Raw genomic sequence first — 22,837 nt, forward strand, 5'->3', positions numbered from 1 at the left:
CACCGCAGAACTGTCATCGATAGAGCATCCAGAGTTTCTGGAAATGTCTTCCCTGCGGCGATCTTTTGCTACATCTCCACAGTGGATGTCGGTTGTAGGCCTTGGTGCGGCCCAAGTGGCAAACCATTTCTGATCATCTCTTCTCGGCCAAATGGCTCAAGATCAAGCGTAGTGTCTGTTCTTATTAGTTTAATATCTGATACGTCCCCTATTTGGGGACCATATATTAAATGGATTTTTGGAACAGGGAGCTGGAAATGGAGCTTGATCTGTCACACGGAACCTTCACGGGGATGGAGGGTGTGGTTATGCAGATTCAAAACGCGTTGCGCACAGCTTGAACACATGCACACCGCAGAACTGTCATCCACAGAGCATCCAGAGTTTCTGGAAATGTCTTCCCTGCGGCAATCTTTTGCTACGTCTCCACAGTGGGTGTCGGTTGTAGGCCTTGGTGCGGCCCAAGTGGCAAACCATTTCTGATCATCTCTTCTCGGCCAAATGGCTCAAGATCAAGCGTAGTGTCTGTTCTTATTAGTTTAATATCTGATACGTCCCCTATTTGGGGACCATATATTAAATGGATTTTTGGAACAGGGAGCTGGAAATGGAGCTTGCTTTGTCGCACGGAACCTTCACGGGGATGGAGGGTGTGGTTATGCAGATTCAAAACGCGTTGCGCACAGCTTGAACACATGCACACCGCAGAACTGTCATCGACAGAGCATCCAGAGTTTCTGGAAATGTCTTCCCTGCGGCAATCTTTTGCTACGTCTCCACAGTGGATGTCGGTTGTAGGCCTTGGTGCGGCCCAAGTGGCAAACCATTTCTGATCATCTCTTCTCGGCCAAATGGCTCAAGATCAAGCGTAGTGTCTGTTCTTATTAGTTTAATATCTGATGCGTCCCCTATTTGGGGACCATGTATTAAATGGATTTTTGGAACAGGGAGCTGGAAATGGAGCTTGCTTTGTCACACGGAACCTTCACGGGGATGGAGGGTGTGGTTAGGCAGATTCAAAATGCGTTGCGCACAGCTTGAACACATGCACACCGCAGAACTGTCGTCGACAGAGCATCCAGAGTTTCTGGAAATGTCTTCCCTGCGGCGATCTTTTGCTACATCTCCACAGTGGATGTCGGTTGTAGGCCTTGGTGCGGCCCAAGTGGCAAACCATTTCTGATCATCTCTTCTCGGCCAAATGGCTCAAGATCAAGCGTAGTGTCTGTTCTTATTAGTTTAATATCTGATACGTCCCCTATTTGGGGACCATATATTAAATGGATTTTTGGAACAGGGAGCTGGAAATGGAGCTTGATCTGTCACACGGAACCTTCACGGGGATGGAGGGTGTGGTTATGCAGATTCAAAACGCGTTGCGCACAGCTTGAACACATGCACACCGCAGAACTGTCGTCGACAGAGCATCCAGAGTTTCTGGAAATGTCTTCCCTGCGGCAATCTTTTGCTACGTCTCCACAGTGGGTGTCGGTTGTAGGCCTTGGTGTGGCCCAAGTGGCAAACCATTTCTGATCATCTCTTCTCGGCCAAATGGCTCAAGATCAAGCGTAGTGCCTGTTCTTATTAATTTAATATCTGATACGTCCCCTATTTGGGGACCATATATTAAATGGATTTTTGGAACAGGGAGCTGGAAATGGAGCTTGCTTTGTCACACGGAACCTTCACGGGGATGGAGGGTGTGGTTAGGCAGATTCAAAATGCGTTGCGCACAGCTTGAACACATGCACACCGCAGAACTGTCATCGATAGAGCATCCAGAGTTTCTGGAAATGTCTTCCCTGCGGCAATCTTTTGCTACATCTCCACAGTGGGTGTCGGTTGTAGGCCTTGGTGCGGCCCAAGTGGCAAACCATTTCTGATCATCTCTTCTCGGCCAAATGCCTCAAGATCAAGCGTAGTGCCTGTTCTTATTAGTTTAATATCTGATACGTCCCCTATTTGGGGACCATATATTAAATGGATTTTTGGAACAGGGAGCTGGAAATGGAGCTTGATCTGTCACACGGAACCTTCACGGGGATGGAGGGTGTGGTTATGCAGATTCAAAACGCGTTGCGCACAGCTTGAACACATGCACACCGCAGAACTGTCATCGACAGAGCATCCAGAGTTTCTGGAAATGTCTTCCCTGCGGCAATCTTTTGCTACGTCTCCACAGTGGGTGTCGGTTGTAGGCCTTGGTGCGGCCCGTGGCAAACCATTTCTGATCATCTCTTCTCGGCCAAATGGCTCAAGATCAAGCGTAGTGTCTGTTCTTATTAGTTTAATATCTGATTGGTCCCCTATTTGGGGACCATATATTAAATGGATTTTTGGAACAGGGAGCTGGAAATGGAGCTTGCTTTGTCACACTTAACCTTCACAGGGATGGAGGGTGTGGTTATGCAGATTCAAAACGCGTTGCGCACAGCTTGAACACATGCACACCGCAGAACTGTCATCGATAGAGCATCCAGAGTTTCTGGAAATGTCTTCCCTGCGGCGATCTTTTGCTACATCTCCACAGTGGATGTCGGTTGTAGGCCTTGGTGCGGCCCAAGTGGCAAACCATTTCTGATCATCTCTTCTCGGCCAAATGGCTCAAGATCAAGCGTAGTGTCTGTTCTTATTAGTTTAATATCTGATACGTCCCCTATTTGGGGACCATATATTAAATGGATTTTTGGAACAGGGAGCTGGAAATGGAGCTTGATCTGTCACACGGAACCTTCACGGGGATGGAGGGTGTGGTTATGCAGATTCAAAACGCGTTGCGCACAGCTTGAACACATGCACACCGCAGAACTGTCGTCGACAGAGCATCCAGAGTTTCTGGAAATGTCTTCCCTGCGGCAATCTTTTGCTACGTCTCCACAGTGGGTGTCGGTTGTAGGCCTTGGTGCGGCCCAAGTGGCAAACCATTTCTGATCATCTCTTCTCGGCCAAATGGCTCAAGATCAAGCGTAGTGCCTGTTCTTATTAATTTAATATCTGATACGTCCCCTATTTGGGGACCATATATTAAATGGATTTTTGGAACAGGGAGCTGGAAATGGAGCTTGCTTTGTCACACGGAACCTTCATGGGGATGGAGGGTGTGGTTATGCAGATTCAAAACGCGTTGCGCACAGCTTGAACACATGCACACCGCAGAACTGTCATCGATAGAGCATCCAGAGTTTCTGGAAATGTCTTCCCTGCGGCAATCTTTTGCTACATCTCCACAGTGGGTGTCGGTTGTAGGTCTTGGTGCGGCCCAAGTGGCAAACCATTTCTGATCATCTCTTCTCGGCCAAATGGCTCAAGATCAAGCGTAGTGCCTGTTCTTATTAGTTTAATATCTGATACGTCCCCTATTTGGGGACCATATATTAAATGGATTTTTGGAACAGGGAGCTGGAAATGGAGCTTGCTTTGTCACACGGAACCTTCATGGGGATGGAGGGTGTGGTTATGTAGATTCAAAACGCGTTGCGCACAGCTTGAACACATGCACACCGCAGAACTGTCATCGACAGAGCATCCAGAGTTTCTGGAAATGTCTTCCCTGCGGCAATCTTTTGCTACGTCTCCACAGTGGGTGTCGGTTGTAGGCCTTGGTGCGGCCCGTGGCAAACCATTTCTGATCATCTCTTCTCGGCCAAATGGCTCAAGATCAAGCGTAGTGTCTGTTCTTATTAGTTTAATATCTGATTGGTCCCCTATTTGGGGACCATATATTAAATGGATTTTTGGAACAGGGAGCTGGAAATGGAGCTTGCTTTGTCACACTTAACCTTCACAGGGATGGAGGGTGTGGTTATGCAGATTCAAAACGCGTTGCGCACAGCTTGAACACATGCACACCGCAGAACTGTCATCGATAGAGCATCCAGAGTTTCTGGAAATGTCTTCCCTGCGGCGATCTTTTGCTACATCTCCACAGTGGATGTCGGTTGTAGGCCTTGGTGCGGCCCAAGTGGCAAACCATTTCTGATCATCTCTTCTCGGCCAAATGGCTCAAGATCAAGCGTAGTGTCTGTTCTTATTAGTTTAATATCTGATACGTCCCCTATTTGGGGACCATATATTAAATGGATTTTTGGAACAGGGAGCTGGAAATGGAGCTTGATCTGTCACACGGAACCTTCACGGGGATGGAGGGTGTGGTTATGCAGATTCAAAACGCGTTGCGCACAGCTTGAACACATGCACACCGCAGAACTGTCGTCGACAGAGCATCCAGAGTTTCTGGAAATGTCTTCCCTGCGGCAATCTTTTGCTACGTCTCCACAGTGGGTGTCGGTTTTAGGCCTTGGTGCGGCCCAAGTGGCAAACCATTTCTGATCATCTCTTCTCGGCCAAATGGCTCAAGATCAAGCGTAGTGCCTGTTCTTATTAATTTAATATCTGATACGTCCCCTATTTGGGGACCATATATTAAATGGATTTTTGGAACAGGGAGCTGGAAATGGAGCTTGCTTTGTCACACGGAACCTTCACGGGGATGGAGGGTGTGGTTATGCAGATTCAAAACGCGTTGCGCACAGCTTGAACACATGCACACCGCAGAACTGTCATCGACAGAGCATCCAGAGTTTCTGGAAATGTCTTCCCTGCGGCAATCTTTTGCTACGTCTCCACAGTGGGTGTCGGTTGTAGGCCTTGGTGCGGCCCAAGTGGCAAATCATTTCTGATTATCTCTTCTCGGCCAAATGGCTCAAGATCAAGCGTAGTGTCTGTTCTTATTAGTTTAATATCTGATACGTCCCCTATTTGGGGACCATATATTAAATGGATTTTTGGAACAGGGAGCTGGAAATGGAGCTTGCTTTGTCGCACGGAACCATCACGGGGGTGGAGGGTGTGGTTATGCAGATTCAAAACGCGTTTCGCACAGCTTGAACACATGCACACCGCAGAACTGTCATCGACAGATCATCCAGAGTTTCTGGAAATGTCTTCCCTGGGGCAATCTTTTGCTACGTCTCCACAGTGGGTGTCGGTTGTAGGCCTTGGTGCGGCCCAAGTGGCAAACCATTTCTGATCATCTCTTCTCGGCCAAATGGCTCAAGATCAAGTGTAGTGTCTGTTCTTATTAGTTTAATATCTGATACGTCCCCTATTTGGGGACCATATATTAAATGGATTTTTGGAACAGGGAGCTGGAAATGGAGCTTGCTTTGTCGCACGGAACCTTCACGGGGATGGAGGGTGTGGTTATGCAGATTCAAAACGCGTTGCGCACAGCTTGAACACATGCACACCGCAGAACTGTTGTCGACAGAGCATCCAGAGTTTCTGGAAATGTCTTCCCTGCGGCGATCTTTTGCTACATCTCCACAGTGGATGTCGGTTGTAGGCCTTGGTGCGGCCCAAGTGGCAAACCATTTCTGATCATCTCTTCTCGGCCAAATGGCTCAAGATCAAGCGTAGTGTCTGTTCTTATTAGTTTAATATCTGATACGTCCCCTATTTGGGGACCATATATTAAATGGATTTTTGGAACAGGGAGCTGGAAATGGAGCTTGATCTGTCACACGGAACCTTCACGGGGATGGAGGGTGTGGTTATGCAGATTCAAAACGCGTTGCGCACAGCTTGAACACATGCACACCGCAGAACTGTCATCGACAGAGCATCCAGAGTTTCTGGAAATGTCTTCCCTGCGGCAATCTTTTGCTACGTCTCCACAGTGGGTGTCGGTTGTAGGCCTTGGTGCGGCCCGTGGCAAACCATTTCTGATCATCTCTTCTCGGCCAAATGGCTCAAGATCAAGCGTAGTGTCTGTTCTTATTAGTTTAATATCTGATTGGTCCCCTATTTGGGGACCATATATTAAATGGATTTTTGGAACAGGGAGCTGGAAATGGAGCTTGCTTTGTCACACTTAACCTTCACAGGGATGGAGGGTGTGGTTATGCAGATTCAAAACGCGTTGCGCACAGCTTGAACACATGCACACCGCAGAACTGTCATCGATAGAGCATCCAGAGTTTCTGGAAATGTCTTCCCTGCGGCGATCTTTTGCTACATCTCCACAGTGGATGTCGGTTGTAGGCCTTGGTGCGGCCCAAGTGGCAAACCATTTCTGATCATCTCTTCTCGGCCAAATGGCTCAAGATCAAGCGTAGTGTCTGTTCTTATTAGTTTAATATCTGATACGTCCCCTATTTGGGGACCATATATTAAATGGATTTTTGGAACAGGGAGCTGGAAATGGAGCTTGATCTGTCACACGGAACCTTCACGGGGATGGAGGGTGTGGTTATGCAGATTCAAAACGCGTTGCGCACAGCTTGAACACATGCACACCGCAGAACTGTCGTCGACAGAGCATCCAGAGTTTCTGGAAATGTCTTCCCTGCGGCAATCTTTTGCTACGTCTCCACAGTGGGTGTCGGTTGTAGGCCTTGGTGCGGCCCAAGTGGCAAACCATTTCTGATCATCTCTTCTCGGCCAAATGGCTCAAGATCAAGCGTAGTGCCTGTTCTTATTAATTTAATATCTGATACGTCCCCTATTTGGGGACCATATATTAAATGGATTTTTGGAACAGGGAGCTGGAAATGGAGCTTGCTTTGTCACACGGAACCTTCATGGGGATGGAGGGTGTGGTTATGCAGATTCAAAACGCGTTGCGCACAGCTTGAACACATGCACACCGCAGAACTGTCATCGATAGAGCATCCAGAGTTTCTGGAAATGTCTTCCCTGCGGCAATCTTTTGCTACATCTCCACAGTGGGTGTCGGTTGTAGGTCTTGGTGCGGCCCAAGTGGCAAACCATTTCTGATCATCTCTTCTCGGCCAAATGGCTCAAGATCAAGCGTAGTGCCTGTTCTTATTAGTTTAATATCTGATACGTCCCCTATTTGGGGACCATATATTAAATGGATTTTTGGAACAGGGAGCTGGAAATGGAGCTTGCTTTGTCACACGGAACCTTCATGGGGATGGAGGGTGTGGTTATGTAGATTCAAAACGCGTTGCGCACAGCTTGAACACATGCACACCGCAGAACTGTCATCGACAGAGCATCCAGAGTTTCTGGAAATGTCTTCCCTGCGGCAATCTTTTGCTACGTCTCCACAGTGGGTGTCGGTTGTAGGCCTTGGTGCGGCCCGTGGCAAACCATTTCTGATCATCTCTTCTCGGCCAAATGGCTCAAGATCAAGCGTAGTGTCTGTTCTTATTAGTTTAATATCTGATTGGTCCCCTATTTGGGGACCATATATTAAATGGATTTTTGGAACAGGGAGCTGGAAATGGAGCTTGCTTTGTCACACTTAACCTTCACAGGGATGGAGGGTGTGGTTATGCAGATTCAAAACGCGTTGCGCACAGCTTGAACACATGCACACCGCAGAACTGTCATCGATAGAGCATCCAGAGTTTCTGGAAATGTCTTCCCTGCGGCGATCTTTTGCTACATCTCCACAGTGGATGTCGGTTGTAGGCCTTGGTGCGGCCCAAGTGGCAAACCATTTCTGATCATCTCTTCTCGGCCAAATGGCTCAAGATCAAGCGTAGTGTCTGTTCTTATTAGTTTAATATCTGATACGTCCCCTATTTGGGGACCATATATTAAATGGATTTTTGGAACAGGGAGCTGGAAATGGAGCTTGATCTGTCACACGGAACCTTCACGGGGATGGAGGGTGTGGTTATGCAGATTCAAAACGCGTTGCGCACAGCTTGAACACATGCACACCGCAGAACTGTCGTCGACAGAGCATCCAGAGTTTCTGGAAATGTCTTCCCTGCGGCAATCTTTTGCTACGTCTCCACAGTGGGTGTCGGTTGTAGGCCTTGGTGCGGCCCAAGTGGCAAACCATTTCTGATCATCTCTTCTCGGCCAAATGGCTCAAGATCAAGCGTAGTGCCTGTTCTTATTAATTTAATATCTGATACGTCCCCTATTTGGGGACCATATATTAAATGGATTTTTGGAACAGGGAGCTGGAAATGGAGCTTGCTTTGTCACACGGAACCTTCATGGGGATGGAGGGTGTGGTTATGCAGATTCAAAACGCGTTGCGCACAGCTTGAACACATGCACACCGCAGAACTGTCATCGATAGAGCATCCAGAGTTTCTGGAAATGTCTTCCCTGCGGCAATCTTTTGCTACATCTCCACAGTGGGTGTCGGTTGTAGGTCTTGGTGCGGCCCAAGTGGCAAACCATTTCTGATCATCTCTTCTCGGCCAAATGGCTCAAGATCAAGCGTAGTGCCTGTTCTTATTAGTTTAATATCTGATACGTCCCCTATTTGGGGACCATATATTAAATGGATTTTTGGAACAGGGAGCTGGAAATGGAGCTTGCTTTGTCACACGGAACCTTCATGGGGATGGAGGGTGTGGTTATGTAGATTCAAAACGCGTTGCGCACAGCTTGAACACATGCACACCGCAGAACTGTCATCGACAGAGCATCCAGAGTTTCTGGAAATGTCTTCCCTGCGGCAATCTTTTGCTACGTCTCCACAGTGGGTGTCGGTTGTAGGCCTTGGTGCGGCCCGTGGCAAACCATTTCTGATCATCTCTTCTCGGCCAAATGGCTCAAGATCAAGCGTAGTGTCTGTTCTTATTAGTTTAATATCTGATTGGTCCCCTATTTGGGGACCATATATTAAATGGATTTTTGGAACAGGGAGCTGGAAATGGAGCTTGCTTTGTCACACTTAACCTTCACAGGGATGGAGGGTGTGGTTATGCAGATTCAAAACGCGTTGCGCACAGCTTGAACACATGCACACCGCAGAACTGTCATCGATAGAGCATCCAGAGTTTCTGGAAATGTCTTCCCTGCGGCGATCTTTTGCTACATCTCCACAGTGGATGTCGGTTGTAGGCCTTGGTGCGGCCCAAGTGGCAAACCATTTCTGATCATCTCTTCTCGGCCAAATGGCTCAAGATCAAGCGTAGTGTCTGTTCTTATTAGTTTAATATCTGATACGTCCCCTATTTGGGGACCATATATTAAATGGATTTTTGGAACAGGGAGCTGGAAATGGAGCTTGATCTGTCACACGGAACCTTCACGGGGATGGAGGGTGTGGTTATGCAGATTCAAAACGCGTTGCGCACAGCTTGAACACATGCACACCGCAGAACTGTCGTCGACAGAGCATCCAGAGTTTCTGGAAATGTCTTCCCTGCGGCAATCTTTTGCTACGTCTCCACAGTGGGTGTCGGTTTTAGGCCTTGGTGCGGCCCAAGTGGCAAACCATTTCTGATCATCTCTTCTCGGCCAAATGGCTCAAGATCAAGCGTAGTGCCTGTTCTTATTAATTTAATATCTGATACGTCCCCTATTTGGGGACCATATATTAAATGGATTTTTGGAACAGGGAGCTGGAAATGGAGCTTGCTTTGTCACACGGAACCTTCACGGGGATGGAGGGTGTGGTTATGCAGATTCAAAACGCGTTGCGCACAGCTTGAACACATGCACACCGCAGAACTGTCATCGACAGAGCATCCAGAGTTTCTGGAAATGTCTTCCCTGCGGCAATCTTTTGCTACGTCTCCACAGTGGGTGTCGGTTGTAGGCCTTGGTGCGGCCCAAGTGGCAAATCATTTCTGATTATCTCTTCTCGGCCAAATGGCTCAAGATCAAGTGTAGTGTCTGTTCTTATTAGTTTAATATCTGATACGTCCCCTATTTGGGGACCATATATTAAATGGATTTTTGGAACAGGGAGCTGGAAATGGAGCTTGCTTTGTCGCACGGAACCTTCACGGGGATGGAGGGTGTGGTTATGCAGATTCAAAACGCGTTGCGCACAGCTTGAACACATGCACACCGCAGAACTGTCATCGATAGAGCATCCAGAGTTTCTGGAAATGTCTTCCCTGCGGCAATCTTTTGCTACGTCTCACAGTGGATGTCGGTTGTAGGCCTTGGTGCGGCCCAAGTGGCAAACCATTTCTGATCATCTCTTCTCGGCCAAATGGCTCAAGATCAAGCGTAGTGTCTGTTCTTATTAGTTTAATATCTGATACGTCCCCTATTTGGGGACCATATATTAAATGGATTTTTGGAACAGGGAGCTGGAAATGGAGCTTGCTTTGTCACACGGAACCTTCACGGGGATGGAGGGTGTGGTTATGCAGATTCAAAACGCGTTGCGCACAGCTTGAACACATGCACACCGCAGAACTGTCATCGACAGAGCATCCAGAGTTTCTGGAAATGTCTTCCCTGCGGCAATCTTTTGCTACGTCTCCACAGTGGGTGTCGGTTGTAGGCCTTGGTGCGGCCCAAGTGGCAAATCATTTCTGATCATCTCTTCTCGGCCAAATGGCTCAAGATCAAGCGTAGTGTCTGTTCTTATTAGTTTAATATCTGATACGTCCCCTATTTGGGGACCATATATTAAATGGATTTTTGGAACAGGGAGCTGGAAATGGAGCTTGCTTTGTCGCACGGAACCATCACGGGGGTGGAGGGTGTGGTTATGCAGATTCAAAACGCGTTTCACACAGCTTGAACACATGCACACCGCAGAACTGTCATCGACAGATCATCCAGAGTTTCTGGAAATGTCTTCCCTGCGGCAATCTTTTGCTACGTCTCCACAGTGGGTGTCGGTTGTAGGCCTTGGTGCGGCCCAAGTGGCAAACCATTTCTGATCATCTCTTCTTGGCCAAATGGCTCAAGATCAAGCGTAGTGTCTGTTCTTATTAGTTTAATATCTGATACGTCCCCTATTTGGGGACCATATATTAAATGGATTTTTGGAACAGGGAGCTGGAAATGGAGCTTGCTTTGTCACACGGAACCTTCACGGGGATGGAGGGTGTGGTTATGCAGATTCAAAACGCGTTGCGCACAGCTTGAACACATGCACACCGCAGAACTGTCATCGACAGAGCATCCAGAGTTTCTGGAAATGTCTTCCCTGCGGCAATCTTTTGCTACGTCTCCACAGTGGGTGTCGGTTGTAGGCCTTGGTGCGGCCCAAGTGGCAAACCATTTCTGATCAACTCTTCTCGGCCAAATGGCTCAAGATCAAGTGTAGTGTCTGTCCTTATTAGTTTAATATCTGATACGTCCCCTATTTGGGGACCATATATTAAATGGATTTTTGGAACAGGGAGCTGGAAATGGAGCTTGCTTTGTCGCACGGAACCTTCACGGGGATGGAGGGTGTGGTTATGCAGATTCAAAACGCGTTGCGCAGAGCTTGAACACATGCACACCGCAGAACTGTCATCGACAGAGCATCCAGAGTTTCTGGAAATGTCTTCCCTGCGGCAATCTTTTGCTACGTCTCCACAGTGGGTGTCGGTTGTAGGCCTTGGTGCGGCCCAAGTGGCAAACCATTTCTGATCATCTCTTCTCGGCCAAATGGCTCAAGATCAAGCGTAGTGTCTGTTCTTATTAGTTTAATATCTGATACGTCCCCTATTTGGGGACCATATATTAAATGGATTTTTGGAACAGGGAGCTGGAAATGGAGCTTGCTTTGTCACACGGAACCTTCACGGGGATGGAGGGTGTGGTTATGCAGATTCAAAACGCGTTGCGCACAGCTTGAACACATGCACACCGCAGAACTGTCATCGACAGAGCATCCAGAGTTTCTGGAAATGTCTTCCCTGCGGCAATCTTTTGCTACGTCTCCACAGTGGGTGTCGGTTGTAGGCCTTGGTGCGGCCCAAGTGGCAAACCATTTCTGATCATCTCTTCTCGGCCAAATGGCTCAAGATCAAGCGTAGTGTCTGTTCTTATTAGTTTAATATCTGTTACGTCCCCTATTTGGGGACCATATATTAAATGGATTTTTGGAACAGGGAGCTGGAAATGGAGCTTGCTTTGTCACACGGAACCTTCACGGGGATGGAGGGTGTGGTTATGCAGATTCAAAACGCGTTGCGCACAGCTTGAACACATGCACACCGCAGAACTGTCATCAACAGAGCATCCAGAGTTTCTGGAAATGTCTTCCCTGCAGCACTCTTTTGCTACGTCTTAACAGTGGGTGTCGGTTGTAGGCCTTGGTGCGGCCCAAGTGGCAAACCATTTCTGATCATCTCTTCTCGGCCAAATGGATCAAGATCAAGCGTAGTGTCTGGTTCTTATTAGTTTAATATCTGATACGTCCCCTATTTGGGGACCATGTATTAAATGGATTTTTGGAACAGGGAGCTGGAAATGGAGCTTGCTTTGTCACACGGAACCTTCACGGGGATGGAGGGTGTGGTTATGCAGATTCAAAACGCGTTGCGCACAGCTTGAACACATGCACACCGCAGAACTGTCATCGACAGAGCATCCAGAGTTTCTGGAAATGTCTTCCCTGCGGCAATCTTTTGCTACGTCTCCACAGTGGGTGTCGGTTGTAGGCCTTGGTGCGGCCCAAGTGGCAAACCATTTCTGATCATCTCTTCTCGGCCAAATGGCTCAAGATCAAGCGTAGTGTCTGTTCTTATTAGTTTAATATCTGATACGTCCCCTATTTGGGGACCATATATTAAATGGATTTTTGGAACAGGGAGCTGGAAATGGAGCTTGCTTTGTCACACGGAACCTTCACGGGGATGGAGGGTGTGGTTATGCAGATTCAAAACGCGTTGCGCACAGCTTGAACACATGCACACCGCAGAACTGTCATCAACAGAGCATCCAGAGTTTCTGGAAATGTCTTCCCTGCGGCAATCTTTTGCTACGTCTCCACAGTGGGTGTCGGTTGTAGGCCTTGGTGCGGCCCAAGTGGCAAACCATTTCTGATCATCTCTTCTCGGCCAAATGGCTCAAGATCAAGCGTAGTGTCTGTTCTTATTAGTTTAATATCTGATACGTCCCCTATTTGAGGACCATGTATTAAATGGATTTTTGGAACAGGGAGCTGGAAATGGAGCTTGCTTTGTCACACGGAACCTTCACGGGGATGGAGGGTGTGGTTATGCAGATTCAAAACGCGTTGCGCACAGCTTGAACACATGCACACCGCAGAACTGTCATCAACAGAGCATCCAGAGTTTCTGGAAATGTCTTCCCTGCGGCAATCTTTTGCTACGTCTCCACAGTGGGTGTCGGTTGTAGGCCTTGGTGCGGCCCAAGTGGCAAACCATTTCTGATCATCTCTTCTCGGCCAAATGGCTCAAGATCAAGCGTAGTGTCTGTTCTTATTAGTTTAATATCTGATACGTCCCCTATTTGGGGACCATATATTAAATGGATTTTTGGAACAGGGAGCTGGAAATGGAGCTTGCTTTGTCACACGGAACCTTCACGGGGATGGAGGGTGTGGTTATGCAGATTCAAAACGCGTTGCGCACAGCTTGAACACATGCACACCGCAGAACTGTCATCAACAGAGCATCCAGAGTTTCTGGAAATGTCTTCCCTGCGGCAATCTTTTGCTACGTCTCCACAGTGGGTGTCGGTTGTAGGCCTTGGTGCGGCCCAAGTGGCAAACCATTTCTGATCATCTCTTCTCGGCCAAATGGCTCAAGATCAAGCGTAGTGTCTGTTCTTATTAGTTTAATATCTGATACGTTCCCTATTTGGGGACCATATATTAAATGGATTTTTGGAACAGGGAGCTGGAAATGGAGCTTGCTTTGTCGCACGGAACCTTCACGGGGATGGAGGGTGTGGTTATGCAGATTCAAAACGCGTTGCGCACAGCTTGAACACATGCACACCGCAGAACTGTCATCGACAGAGCATCCAGAGTTTCTGGAAATGTCTTCCCTGCGGCAATCTTTTGCTACGTCTCCACAGTGGATGTCGGTTGTAGGCCTTGGTGCGGCCCAAGTGGCAAACCATTTCTGATCATCTCTTCTCGGCCAAATGGCTCAAGATCAAGCGTAGTGTCTGTTCTTATTAGTTTAATATCTGATGCATCCCCTATTTGGGGACCATATATTAAATGGATTTTTGGAACAGGGAGCTGTTAATGGAGCTTGCTTTGTCACACGGAACCTTCACGGGGATGGAGGGTGTGGTTAGGCAGATTCAAAATGCGTTGCGCACAGCTTGAACACATGCACACCGCAGAACTGTCGTCGACAGAGCATCCAGAGTTTCTGGAAATGTCTTCCCTGCGGCGATCTTTTGCTACATCTCCACAGTGGATGTCGGTTGTAGGCCTTGGTGCGGCCCAAGTGGCAAACCATTTCTGATCATCTCTTCTCGGCCAAATGGTTCAAGATCAAGCGTAGTGTCTGTTCTTATTAGTTTAATATCTGATACGTCCCCTATTTGGGGACCATATATTAAATGGATTTTTGGAACAGGGAGCTGGAAATGGAGCTTGATCTGTCACACGGAACCTTCACGGGGATGGAGGGTGTGGTTATGCAGATTCAAAACGCGTTGCGCACAGCTTGAACACATGCACACCGCAGAACTGTCGTCGACAGAGCATCCAGAGTTTCTGGAAATGTCTTCCCTGCGGCAATCTTTTGCTACGTCTCCACAGTGGGTGTCGGTTGTAGGCCTTGGTGCGGCCCAAGTGGCAAACCATTTCTGATCATCTCTTCTCGGCCAAATGGCTCAAGATCAAGCGTAGTGCCTGTTCTTATTAATTTAATATCTGATACGTCCCCTATTTGGGGACCATATATTAAATGGATTTTTGGAACAGGGAGCTGGAAATGGAGCTTGCTTTGTCACACGGAACCTTCACGGGGATGGAGGGTGTGGTTAGGCAGATTCAAAATGCGTTGCGCACAGCTTGAACACATGCACACCGCAGAACTGTCATCGATAGAGCATCCAGAGTTTCTGGAAATGTCTTCCCTGCGGCAATCTTTTGCTACATCTCCACAGTGGGTGTCGGTTGTAGGCCTTGGTGCGGCCCAAGTGGCAAACCATTTCTGATCATCTCTTCTCGGCCAAATGCCTCAAGATCAAGCGTAGTGCCTGTTCTTATTAGTTTAATATCTGATACGTCCCCTATTTGGGGACCATATATTAAATGGATTTTTGGAACAGGGAGCTGGAAATGGAGCTTGATCTGTCACACGGAACCTTCACGGGGATGGAGGGTGTGGTTATGCAGATTCAAAACGCGTTGCGCACAGCTTGAACACATGCACACCGCAGAACTGTCATCGACAGAGCATCCAGAGTTTCTGGAAATGTCTTCCCTGCGGCAATCTTTTGCTACGTCTCCACAGTGGGTGTCGGTTGTAGGCCTTGGTGCGGCCCGTGGCAAACCATTTCTGATCATCTCTTCTCGGCCAAATGGCTCAAGATCAAGCGTAGTGTCTGTTCTTATTAGTTTAATATCTGATTGGTCCCCTATTTGGGGACCATATATTAAATGGATTTTTGGAACAGGGAGCTGGAAATGGAGCTTGCTTTGTCACACTTAACCTTCACAGGGATGGAGGGTGTGGTTATGCAGATTCAAAACGCGTTGCGCACAGCTTGAACACATGCACACCGCAGAACTGTCATCGATAGAGCATCCAGAGTTTCTGGAAATGTCTTCCCTGCGGCGATCTTTTGCTACATCTCCACAGTGGATGTCGGTTGTAGGCCTTGGTGCGGCCCAAGTGGCAAACCATTTCTGATCATCTCTTCTCGGCCAAATGGCTCAAGATCAAGCGTAGTGTCTGTTCTTATTAGTTTAATATCTGATACGTCCCCTATTTGGGGACCATATATTAAATGGATTTTTGGAACAGGGAGCTGGAAATGGAGCTTGATCTGTCACACGGAACCTTCACGGGGATGGAGGGTGTGGTTATGCAGATTCAAAACGCGTTGCGCACAGCTTGAACACATGCACACCGCAGAACTGTCGTCGACAGAGCATCCAGAGTTTCTGGAAATGTCTTCCCTGCGGCAATCTTTTGCTACGTCTCCACAGTGGGTGTCGGTTGTAGGCCTTGGTGCGGCCCAAGTGGCAAACCATTTCTGATCATCTCTTCTCGGCCAAATGGCTCAAGATCAAGCGTAGTGCCTGTTCTTATTAATTTAATATCTGATACGTCCCCTATTTGGGGACCATATATTAAATGGATTTTTGGAACAGGGAGCTGGAAATGGAGCTTGCTTTGTCACACGGAACCTTCATGGGGATGGAGGGTGTGGTTATGCAGATTCAAAACGCGTTGCGCACAGCTTGAACACATGCACACCGCAGAACTGTCATCGATAGAGCATCCAGAGTTTCTGGAAATGTCTTCCCTGCGGCGATCTTTTGCTACATCTCCACAGTGGATGTCGGTTGTAGGCCTTGGTGCGGCCCAAGTGGCAAACCATTTCTGATCATCTCTTCTCGGCCAAATGGCTCAAGATCAAGCGTAGTGTCTGTTCTTATTAGTTTAATATCTGATACGTCCCCAATTTGGGGACCATATATTAAATGGATTTTTGGAACAGGGAGCTGGAAATGGAGCTTGATCTGTCACACGGAACCTTCACGGGGATGGAGGGTGTGGTTATGCAGATTCAAAACGCGTTGCGCACAGCTTGAACACATGCACACCGCAGAACTGTCGTCGACAGAGCATTCAGAGTTTCTGGAAATGTCTTCCCTGCGGCAATCTTTTGCTACGTCTCCACAGTGGGTGTCGGTTGTAGGCCTTGGTGCGGCCCAAGTGGCAAACCATTTCTGATCATCTCTTCTCGGCCAAATGGCTCAAGATCAAGCGTAGTGCCTGTTCTTATTAATTTAATATCTGATACGTCCCCTATTTGGGGACCATATATTAAATGGATTTTTGGAACAGGGAGCTGGAAATGGAGCTTGCTTTGTCACACGGAACCTTCATGGGGATGGAGGGTGTTGTTATGCAGATTCAAAACGCGTTGCGCACAGCTTGAACACATGCACACCGCAGAACTGTCATCGATAGAGCATCCAGAGTTTCTGGAAATGTCTTCCCTGCGGCGATCTTTTGCTACATCTCCACAGTGGGTGTCGGTTGTAGGTCTTGGTGCGGCCCAAGTGGCAAACCATTTCTGATCATCTCTTCTCGGCCAAATGGCTCAAGATCAAGCGTAGTGCCTGTTCTTATTAGTTTAATATCTGATACGTCACCTATTTGGGGACCATATATTAAATGGATTTTTGGAACAGGGAGCTGGAAATGGAGCTTGCTTTGTCACACGGAACCTTCATGGGGATGGAGGGTGTGGTTATGCAGATTCAAAACGCGTTGCGCACAGCTTGAACACATGCACACCGCAGAACTGTCATCGACAGAGCATCCAGAGTTTCTGGAAATGTCTTCCCTGCGGCAATCTTTTGCTACGTCTCCACAGTGGGTGTCGGTTGTAGGCCTTGGTGCGGCCCGTGGCAAACCATTTCTGATCATCTCTTCTCGGCCAAATGGCTCAAGATCAAGCGTAGTGTCTGTTCTTATTAGTTTAATATCTGATTGGTCCCCTATTTGGGGACCATATATTAAATGGATTTTTGGAACAGGGAGCTGGAAATGGAGCTTGCTTTGTCACACTTAACCTTCACAGGGATGGAGGGTGTGGTTATGCAGATTCAAAACGCGTTGCGCACAGCTTGAACACATGCACACCGCAGAACTGTCATCGATAGAGCATCCAGAGTTTCTGGAAATGTCTTCCCTGCGGCGATCTTTTGCTACATCTCCACAGTGGATGTCGGTTGTAGGCCTTGGTGCGGCCCAAGTGGCAAACCATTTCTGATCATCTCTTCTCGGCCAAATGGCTCAAGATCAAGCGTAGTGTCTGTTCTTATTAGTTTAATATCTGATACGTCCCCTATTTGGGGACCATATATTAAATGGATTTTTGGAACAGGGAGCTGGAAATGGAGCTTGATCTGTCACACGGAACCTTCACGGGGATGGAGGGTGTGGTTATGCAGATTCAAAACGCGTTGCGCACAGCTTGAACACATGCACACCGCAGAACTGTCATCGATAGAGCATCCAGAGTTTCTGGAAATGTCTTCCCTGCGGCAATCTTTTGCTACATCTCCACAGTGGGTGTCGGTTGTAGGCCTTGGTGCGGCCCAAGTGGCAAACCATTTCTGATCATCTCTTCTCGGCCAAATGGCTCAAGATCAAGCGTAGTGCCTGTTCTTATTAGTTTAATATCTGATACGTCCCCTATTTGGGGACCATATATTAAATGGATTTTTGGAACAGGGAGCTGGAAATGGAGCTTGCTTTGTCACACGGAACCTTCATGGGGATGGAGGGTGTGGTTATGCAGATTCAAAACGCGTTGCGCACAGCTTGAACACATGCACACCGCAGAACTGTCATCGACAGAGCATCCAGAGTTTCTGGAAATGTCTTCCCTGCGGCAATCTTTTGCTACGTCTCCACAGTGGGTGTCGGTTGTAGGCCTTGGTGCGGCCCGTGGCAAACCATTTCTGATCATCTCTTCTCGGCCAAATGGCTCAAGATCAAGCGTAGTGTCTGTTCTTATTAGTTTAATATCTGATACGTCCCCTATTTGGGGACCATATATTAAATGGATTTTTGGAACAGGGAGCTGGAAATGGAGCTTGCTTTGTCACACGGAACCTTCACGGGGATGGAGGGTGTGGTTATGCAGATTCAAAATGCGTTGCGCACAGCTTGAACACATGCACACCGCAGAGCTGTCATCGACAGAGCATCCAGAGTTTCTGGAAATGTCTTCCCTGCGGCAATCTTTTGCTACGTCTCCACAGTGGGTGTCGGTTGTAGGCCTTGGTGCGGCCCAAGTGGCAAACCATTTCTGATCATCTCTTCTCAGCCTTTTGGCTAAGATCTATCAGGTTTACCTGTGCGATCTGGTCGAGTTAGGTGCCCTCGGTACCCTCTCTCTTGGCCTGGGGGGATCGTTCCTCTTCGGAGGGACTTCACCCCCCTGCTGCTATTGGGAGAGAGGATTAGTCCGTGGGCAACGAGAAGGGATCCCCTAAAGGCTTGTGCCTTTTCTTTTTCTTAGAGTTGGTGTGGATTTCCTTGTGGAGGATGCCAGCTTTGCTATCTTATGCATCGGGGGAATCCCGGATGAAGAATACCGTGAGGATTGAAGTTCATGAAAGTGCTCGGAAGGAGAAGAACCTGTCTTTCGTTTGCCATAAGGTCTTGCTTGGAGTCTTGGAGTTCGAGAGGAGTGACATCTTCTGTTTCCAGGACAATGAATTTAAAGGAACCTACACCATCACCTTTAAGACCCAGGGATGCTGTCAACAACTGGTGCAAAAGGTAAATGAAAAGTCTGACATGGATGAACTTGATGACTTAACCTTTTGTCTCCTATTTGCCTATGATGAAATCCCTGTGGTGGTTCACTTCCCCAATCCCTATGTGGACGTAGATGACATCGCCACCTACTTAAAGCGGTACTGTTATGAGCTACGATACCAAGGAGAGGTGATGAACAGAGTTGGTTTCTGGTGTGGGAAAAGGAGGTTCTTAGTTCGTCTGAAGAGAGACCCTAATGGTTTAGGAGGAATGTTACACCCCCATCAACTTTTGTTATCGGTAAGAGCAGGGGGTATCTGTTCTATCCTGGAATGCCAATGTCATGCAGGAACTGTGGAAAGATGGGACATACACAGGCATCCTGCAAAGACAGAAAGGTAGACCGCTGCAATAACTGTAGTGGTTATGGGCACCAAATGAAGGACTGTCCTTTGGACAGAAGGTGCAATCTCTGCGGTGATAATGGACATAGGTTCCGGAACTGCCCCAATAGAGCAAAGACTTATGCCGAGGCTGCTGGGTCCTCTGTAGGGGCTGGGAGAGCCCAAGACCCCAGTACCTCCTCTCATGTGTTTCCTATTCGTCCTTTAGCCCCTTCTGATGGGCGGGCTGTGGAGTCGGAGGTTCGGGAGTCGAGGCTGCGAGGTCCTGCCGCTCTTGCAGCGGAGGCCAAAACACCTGGCCATGTCCATGAGTCTGTTGGGTTGGAGCAGGGTGCCCCCAGTATGTTGGCGCTGGGGGGCCCTGCTGTGAAGGCCCCAGACATCCATCGGGAGTCGAGCCAGCAGAACGCTGTGTGTTTTTTTTCAGTTGACGTCGTGGAGGAGAGAGGTCACGTCACAGTGGCTGAAGAGGATTGCACCAGTGACCTGCCTGAGCCTAGTGGGAAGAAGATTCGGACAGAGGTTATCCCAGAGGTCGCTCCAGAGTCGCCTGATGTCACCCTGGAAGAAGGAGAGTTCTGGTTGGGAAAGACAACGTACCCAGTCTCGTCCTCGGACCCTTGCAACATCATTTCTTTTGACTCCCCGTCACCCGGAATCCTGGAGGAAGTTATGGGTCAAAATCTGGAAGAGGACAATATGATTACGGATACTTTCCCACCGTGACTTAAATGCCATTTATAAAATGTGTCTCACTAAACGTGAGGTCTTTAAAGAGTCTTGTCCGCAGGGCTGCTCTTTTTCATTATCTAGAGACAGTAGATTTCGATATATGTCTATTACAGGAATGTGGCCTACAGCATGCGATACGGTACGAAGAATTAAAAAAGGACTGGAAGTTGGGCCCGTCAGTATGGTCTGGCTCAAATATTAACAAATCTGCTGGAGTAGGTTTGCTCTGCTGTGGCAATAATATTGTCATTTCTTCTGTTACGGAGATTGAGCCAGGCAGGGCAATATTAGTACATGCACACATAAATGGCTTCAACTTCCGTGTAATTAATGTGTATGCATCTCCTGATAAGCAGGAGCGTGTCCAGTTATTTGAGTTATTGCCTGTGTTCTGTGTTGGGTCTTCTCCTCTCCTGGTAGGTGGGGACTTTAATTGCCTCTGTGTGAACGAGCGTCGAGATGGAGGAGACCCGCTCCGTAAACTGGATAAGTCTTGTTATATGCTCAAAAACATCCAGGCTTTTTAAATTGTGCGATGCCTGGAGGTCGCTTTCGCTGACGGACCCAGGTTTTACATGGTCCGGTCGGGGAGTGGCCTCCAGGATCGATTTTATGTTTTTATCTGTAGATTTTAAGCCGGTAACGTTTGATCTTATGTCTAATTTATTTTCCGATCATAAAATTTTAAAATTACAGATTGAGTACCAAGGAGAGCAGAGAATAAATAAAGGACTGTGGCGTTTGGGGACGCATCTGCTGCAGGATCCTCAGATAAGGTCGGATTTTTGTGTAGCCTACCAAAAGTGGAGACAGCATAGGCCTCCTTATATAAAGATGTTGTCTTGGTGGGAAGATATTAAAAATAAAATTGGGCTTTTTTTCATTGTGGCAGGTAGGAAGAAGGCAAGGCAGAAAAAATGTTTTTATTCTAATTTAAATACTGAGCTGCAAACACTTTATAAATTTAAAGAAATAGGTCTTGAAGTAGATACTGATATTGCTAGCCTAAAGACGCAGATACACACAGTCTTAGAGCAAAAGGGGAGAGAAATAATTTTTAATTCAAGAGTGCAGCAATTAGAAGAAGATGAAAAATGCACCCGCTTCTTTTTTAAAAAAGCAATGGAGAGAAAGGAGATCATTACCTGCCTTGATGGAGAGTCCACTATAGAAGGGATGAAAAAAGTAGCAACTGATTTTTACCAACTTCTTTTTAGTGAGAAAAATATAGATCTTTCTTTTTTACGTGATGCTCTTAATATTTTAGATGTCAAGCTTTGTCAGTCAGATCAGGATTTTTTAGCTCGGGATTTTAGCCTAGAAGAACTTTTTAGCGTTTTTAAGAGTTTTTCAAGAGGCAAAGCCCCAGGTGCTGATGGTCTTCCTGTAGAATTTTATCTGACTTTCTGGGATATTTTAAAAGATGATCTTTTAGAAATTTTTAAAGAAGTGTTTGTGTGTGAACAGTTGCCGAAGGGATGGAGGAGGGGAATAGTGTCTTTGATTTTTAAGAAAAAAGGGTCCCGTGAGGACCTCGCAAATTGGAGGCCTATAACCTTACTTAATGTGGACTACAAAGTGTTTGCTAAAATTATTGCATGCCGGCTTAAAACAATAATTGATAAGTTGATACAACCTGAGCAAGTGTGTAGTGTGCCAGGAAGGAGTATCACTGAAGTTTTAAATGTTATTAGAGACACAATATGGTATTGTAAGGACCGTGGTCAAAATGTAGCCCGGTTGGCGCTGGACTTTGAGAAGGCGTTCGACAGGGTATCGCATAAATATCTTTTTAGTGTTTTAAAGAAGATGGCGATCCCAGATTTTATTGTGTCTCGTATTATGGTTTTATACAAAATGTCATTTTGTCAAATCTCGGTGAATGGTTTTTTAACAGGTGAGATACCGCTGGAATCCGGAGTGAAGCAAGGGTGCCCGCTCTCCCCAATCCTGTTCATTTGTGCAATGGAGCCTTTATTATGCCAGATCAGGAGAGATAAAGTAATTCGAGGGGTCCCTGTTCCTGGTGGAGGAGGGGCTCAAATTAAAGTTTTCGGGTACATGGATGATGTCACCGCCATCTGCACGGACCCTGCTTCTCTCCGGAAGGTGGTGAGGTGTACCAGTTTTTTTAGTCAGGCCTCGGGTTTTAAGTTAAATTTTAATAAAACTGAGTGTTTGATAATTGGTACTTGGGATGATGTTGACCTACCAGCGGTCAAAATGAAGCAAGATAATGTAAAAATTTTAGGTATTACTTTTAATAAAGACAATGATGGGAGGGAAAGTTGGGAGGAGGTACAAGGGAAAATGGTGAAGAAATTATCTTTCTGGAACTTGCGGAGTTTGTCAATTGAAGGGAAAGTTTTAATTATCAAGTCCATTTTATTGCCAATGATTTTATATGTTGCAATGGTGTACCCTCCCTCTGATTTAATGCTTAAAAAACTGACCCATTGTATTTTTATATGTATTTGGGGCTCAAAGATGGAGAAATTAAAACATATAGAAATGTATAAGAAACATCAAAATGGTGGTAAAGATGTCCCAGATTTGACCATGTTTCTATACATAAATTTTTTC

At 47.2% G+C, this 22,837-nt stretch overlaps 1 non-coding gene and 52 pseudogenes across 1 annotated transcript; all 53 read left to right on the forward strand.

Moving 5' to 3' along the window:
- The first annotated feature begins 135 nt into the window (after window positions 1-135).
- On the forward strand, window positions 136-287 carry LOC143791710 (U2 spliceosomal RNA; annotated as a pseudogene).
- A 198-nt stretch (window positions 288-485) lies between these two features.
- LOC143792130 (U2 spliceosomal RNA) lies at window positions 486-659 on the forward strand (annotated as a pseudogene).
- Window positions 660-835: 176 nt separating this feature from the next.
- Window positions 836-1,009, forward strand: LOC143791812 (U2 spliceosomal RNA; annotated as a pseudogene).
- Window positions 1,010-1,185: 176 nt separating this feature from the next.
- LOC143791711 (U2 spliceosomal RNA) lies at window positions 1,186-1,337 on the forward strand (annotated as a pseudogene).
- A 198-nt stretch (window positions 1,338-1,535) lies between these two features.
- On the forward strand, window positions 1,536-1,709 carry LOC143791988 (U2 spliceosomal RNA; annotated as a pseudogene).
- A 176-nt stretch (window positions 1,710-1,885) lies between these two features.
- On the forward strand, window positions 1,886-2,037 carry LOC143792054 (U2 spliceosomal RNA; annotated as a pseudogene).
- A 196-nt stretch (window positions 2,038-2,233) lies between these two features.
- Window positions 2,234-2,407, forward strand: LOC143791556 (U2 spliceosomal RNA; annotated as a pseudogene).
- A 176-nt stretch (window positions 2,408-2,583) lies between these two features.
- On the forward strand, window positions 2,584-2,735 carry LOC143791712 (U2 spliceosomal RNA; annotated as a pseudogene).
- A 198-nt stretch (window positions 2,736-2,933) lies between these two features.
- LOC143791927 (U2 spliceosomal RNA) lies at window positions 2,934-3,107 on the forward strand (annotated as a pseudogene).
- A 176-nt stretch (window positions 3,108-3,283) lies between these two features.
- Window positions 3,284-3,457, forward strand: LOC143791492 (U2 spliceosomal RNA; annotated as a pseudogene).
- A 174-nt stretch (window positions 3,458-3,631) lies between these two features.
- LOC143791557 (U2 spliceosomal RNA) lies at window positions 3,632-3,805 on the forward strand (annotated as a pseudogene).
- Window positions 3,806-3,981: 176 nt separating this feature from the next.
- Window positions 3,982-4,133, forward strand: LOC143791713 (U2 spliceosomal RNA; annotated as a pseudogene).
- Window positions 4,134-4,331: 198 nt separating this feature from the next.
- On the forward strand, window positions 4,332-4,505 carry LOC143791968 (U2 spliceosomal RNA; annotated as a pseudogene).
- Window positions 4,506-4,681: 176 nt separating this feature from the next.
- Window positions 4,682-4,893, forward strand: LOC143791279 (U2 spliceosomal RNA; annotated as a pseudogene).
- Window positions 4,894-5,031: 138 nt separating this feature from the next.
- On the forward strand, window positions 5,032-5,205 carry LOC143791410 (U2 spliceosomal RNA; annotated as a pseudogene).
- Window positions 5,206-5,381: 176 nt separating this feature from the next.
- LOC143791714 (U2 spliceosomal RNA) lies at window positions 5,382-5,533 on the forward strand (annotated as a pseudogene).
- Window positions 5,534-5,729: 196 nt separating this feature from the next.
- On the forward strand, window positions 5,730-5,903 carry LOC143791558 (U2 spliceosomal RNA; annotated as a pseudogene).
- A 176-nt stretch (window positions 5,904-6,079) lies between these two features.
- On the forward strand, window positions 6,080-6,231 carry LOC143791715 (U2 spliceosomal RNA; annotated as a pseudogene).
- Window positions 6,232-6,429: 198 nt separating this feature from the next.
- On the forward strand, window positions 6,430-6,603 carry LOC143791928 (U2 spliceosomal RNA; annotated as a pseudogene).
- A 176-nt stretch (window positions 6,604-6,779) lies between these two features.
- LOC143791493 (U2 spliceosomal RNA) lies at window positions 6,780-6,953 on the forward strand (annotated as a pseudogene).
- A 174-nt stretch (window positions 6,954-7,127) lies between these two features.
- Window positions 7,128-7,301, forward strand: LOC143791559 (U2 spliceosomal RNA; annotated as a pseudogene).
- Window positions 7,302-7,477: 176 nt separating this feature from the next.
- LOC143791717 (U2 spliceosomal RNA) lies at window positions 7,478-7,629 on the forward strand (annotated as a pseudogene).
- Window positions 7,630-7,827: 198 nt separating this feature from the next.
- On the forward strand, window positions 7,828-8,001 carry LOC143791929 (U2 spliceosomal RNA; annotated as a pseudogene).
- A 176-nt stretch (window positions 8,002-8,177) lies between these two features.
- Window positions 8,178-8,351, forward strand: LOC143791495 (U2 spliceosomal RNA; annotated as a pseudogene).
- Window positions 8,352-8,525: 174 nt separating this feature from the next.
- Window positions 8,526-8,699, forward strand: LOC143791560 (U2 spliceosomal RNA; annotated as a pseudogene).
- A 176-nt stretch (window positions 8,700-8,875) lies between these two features.
- LOC143791718 (U2 spliceosomal RNA) lies at window positions 8,876-9,027 on the forward strand (annotated as a pseudogene).
- A 198-nt stretch (window positions 9,028-9,225) lies between these two features.
- Window positions 9,226-9,399, forward strand: LOC143791969 (U2 spliceosomal RNA; annotated as a pseudogene).
- Window positions 9,400-9,575: 176 nt separating this feature from the next.
- LOC143791422 (U2 spliceosomal RNA) lies at window positions 9,576-9,749 on the forward strand (annotated as a pseudogene).
- Window positions 9,750-9,924: 175 nt separating this feature from the next.
- On the forward strand, window positions 9,925-10,098 carry LOC143792494 (U2 spliceosomal RNA; annotated as a pseudogene).
- Window positions 10,099-10,274: 176 nt separating this feature from the next.
- Window positions 10,275-10,486, forward strand: LOC143792213 (U2 spliceosomal RNA; annotated as a pseudogene).
- Window positions 10,487-10,624: 138 nt separating this feature from the next.
- On the forward strand, window positions 10,625-10,798 carry LOC143791346 (U2 spliceosomal RNA; annotated as a pseudogene).
- A 176-nt stretch (window positions 10,799-10,974) lies between these two features.
- Window positions 10,975-11,148, forward strand: LOC143791438 (U2 spliceosomal RNA; annotated as a pseudogene).
- Window positions 11,149-11,324: 176 nt separating this feature from the next.
- LOC143792495 (U2 spliceosomal RNA) lies at window positions 11,325-11,498 on the forward strand (annotated as a pseudogene).
- A 176-nt stretch (window positions 11,499-11,674) lies between these two features.
- On the forward strand, window positions 11,675-11,848 carry LOC143791808 (U2 spliceosomal RNA; annotated as a pseudogene).
- A 176-nt stretch (window positions 11,849-12,024) lies between these two features.
- On the forward strand, window positions 12,025-12,199 carry LOC143792071 (U2 spliceosomal RNA; annotated as a pseudogene).
- A 176-nt stretch (window positions 12,200-12,375) lies between these two features.
- On the forward strand, window positions 12,376-12,549 carry LOC143792496 (U2 spliceosomal RNA; annotated as a pseudogene).
- A 176-nt stretch (window positions 12,550-12,725) lies between these two features.
- LOC143791856 (U2 spliceosomal RNA) lies at window positions 12,726-12,899 on the forward strand (annotated as a pseudogene).
- Window positions 12,900-13,075: 176 nt separating this feature from the next.
- LOC143792497 (U2 spliceosomal RNA) lies at window positions 13,076-13,249 on the forward strand (annotated as a pseudogene).
- A 176-nt stretch (window positions 13,250-13,425) lies between these two features.
- Window positions 13,426-13,599, forward strand: LOC143791351 (U2 spliceosomal RNA; annotated as a pseudogene).
- A 176-nt stretch (window positions 13,600-13,775) lies between these two features.
- LOC143791829 (U2 spliceosomal RNA) lies at window positions 13,776-13,961 on the forward strand. The gene has a single exon (XR_013219912.1). It is a non-coding gene; the product is annotated as a U2 spliceosomal RNA (small nuclear RNA).
- Window positions 13,962-14,125: 164 nt separating this feature from the next.
- LOC143791993 (U2 spliceosomal RNA) lies at window positions 14,126-14,277 on the forward strand (annotated as a pseudogene).
- A 198-nt stretch (window positions 14,278-14,475) lies between these two features.
- Window positions 14,476-14,649, forward strand: LOC143791989 (U2 spliceosomal RNA; annotated as a pseudogene).
- A 176-nt stretch (window positions 14,650-14,825) lies between these two features.
- LOC143792055 (U2 spliceosomal RNA) lies at window positions 14,826-14,977 on the forward strand (annotated as a pseudogene).
- A 196-nt stretch (window positions 14,978-15,173) lies between these two features.
- On the forward strand, window positions 15,174-15,347 carry LOC143791562 (U2 spliceosomal RNA; annotated as a pseudogene).
- Window positions 15,348-15,523: 176 nt separating this feature from the next.
- LOC143791719 (U2 spliceosomal RNA) lies at window positions 15,524-15,675 on the forward strand (annotated as a pseudogene).
- A 198-nt stretch (window positions 15,676-15,873) lies between these two features.
- Window positions 15,874-16,047, forward strand: LOC143791930 (U2 spliceosomal RNA; annotated as a pseudogene).
- Window positions 16,048-16,223: 176 nt separating this feature from the next.
- On the forward strand, window positions 16,224-16,375 carry LOC143791596 (U2 spliceosomal RNA; annotated as a pseudogene).
- A 198-nt stretch (window positions 16,376-16,573) lies between these two features.
- LOC143791870 (U2 spliceosomal RNA) lies at window positions 16,574-16,747 on the forward strand (annotated as a pseudogene).
- Window positions 16,748-16,923: 176 nt separating this feature from the next.
- Window positions 16,924-17,097, forward strand: LOC143791936 (U2 spliceosomal RNA; annotated as a pseudogene).
- Window positions 17,098-17,271: 174 nt separating this feature from the next.
- Window positions 17,272-17,445, forward strand: LOC143791563 (U2 spliceosomal RNA; annotated as a pseudogene).
- A 176-nt stretch (window positions 17,446-17,621) lies between these two features.
- LOC143791720 (U2 spliceosomal RNA) lies at window positions 17,622-17,773 on the forward strand (annotated as a pseudogene).
- A 198-nt stretch (window positions 17,774-17,971) lies between these two features.
- On the forward strand, window positions 17,972-18,145 carry LOC143791476 (U2 spliceosomal RNA; annotated as a pseudogene).
- A 174-nt stretch (window positions 18,146-18,319) lies between these two features.
- Window positions 18,320-18,493, forward strand: LOC143792498 (U2 spliceosomal RNA; annotated as a pseudogene).
- Window positions 18,494-22,837: the final 4,344 nt, after the last annotated feature.

Source organism: Ranitomeya variabilis, unplaced genomic scaffold (assembly GCF_051348905.1).
Source record: "Ranitomeya variabilis isolate aRanVar5 unplaced genomic scaffold, aRanVar5.hap1 Scaffold_69, whole genome shotgun sequence".
Taxonomy (NCBI): Eukaryota; Metazoa; Chordata; class Amphibia; order Anura; family Dendrobatidae; genus Ranitomeya; species Ranitomeya variabilis.